The sequence below is a fragment of the Rutidosis leptorrhynchoides genome, chromosome 5, assembly GCF_046630445.1.
Source record: "Rutidosis leptorrhynchoides isolate AG116_Rl617_1_P2 chromosome 5, CSIRO_AGI_Rlap_v1, whole genome shotgun sequence".
Taxonomy (NCBI): Eukaryota; Viridiplantae; Streptophyta; class Magnoliopsida; order Asterales; family Asteraceae; genus Rutidosis; species Rutidosis leptorrhynchoides.
The window spans coordinates 301,222,258-301,223,605 of NC_092337.1; positions in this window are offsets into that span (position 1 = coordinate 301,222,258).

The window sequence follows — 1,348 nt, forward strand, 5'->3', positions numbered from 1 at the left end:
ACTAACACCCCACACCATCGAGCTGCAGCCCATTCTCTGATTTATAACCCAGACCAATTCTACTTAAACCGTTCTTGTTTTCTGTTTCTATTCTTCTCCTCCTCCTTTGAATTAATTCGACCAGAGGGCACTCATTCAACAAAAAATCAATTTTCTAAATGCATTACAGATTCTTCATTAACATATAATTAGACGTTGATTATAATTTACTCTAATATAATCGAAAAAAAATATAAATAAATAAAGGCCTGCTGTTTACGGGAAAAAAAATTTAAGAACTCCATGTTTGATTTCAATTTCTGGAACGTTTTAGCCCAAAATTATAACACCAAATATGTTTCCATTCATCTCAAGAAAGTGTCTGGATCATTAATTGATCACAAAACATTTCATTGATTTCGAATTTCTCTTTTAACAAACCGTTTGACTTTTTCAAAATTATGTTTGACTTTAAAATTCGAACTTGATAGAAAAATATGGATCTTGAAACTTTCCAGATATTTTGTTTGGAAGATTTATAACATAACTACATTTAAAGATTTTAAAATGGCATTCGAAATTGAAGGATTTGACAAAATGACCATGAACAGAGAGTTATTCGTGTTCTTCGAGTTTTCTGTTTTAATTTTGTTAGATGGAGACTGTTAAGGACGTTTGAAAATTGATATTTGATAATGTGAATCTACAGGCATCGTTTACACTGGAATTGGTAAAGCCTTATAGCAAATAGAGGTCGTCATGAATTATTTAGCAGAAGTTAAATAAATAAAAAGAATTAAATCTGAAAAAGACCCCCTACTGAATCAGATAAGTTTAAGAAACTTGGAAAACGATTTGTACGGGTTTTTGGATCATGTCTGTGATCTGAAGTCGACCTATAACAAATTACAGATGAAAAGAAAATCAGATAAAGGCTGCTGACGATTTTACAGTTTATATAATTGATTTATATATATTTATATATATATATATATATATATATATATATATATATATATATATATATATATATATATATATATATATATATATATATATATATATATATATAATTAATAATCTATAAAAAATTTTACATTAGCAGTAATAGGCTGTAATATTTTTAAATAAATATCAATATTGTTTCTCTAATATTTCTGTATTTATATATCCTTTATAAAAAAATGTATATATATATATATATATATATATATATATATATATATATATATATATATATATATATATATATATATAGATTATAATTTATCTTCTTAATAAATATAATTATAATAATAATACCCTTTATATTATAATAATAATAATAATACAAATCTTTAATAATATAACAGCAATAATAATATTGTTA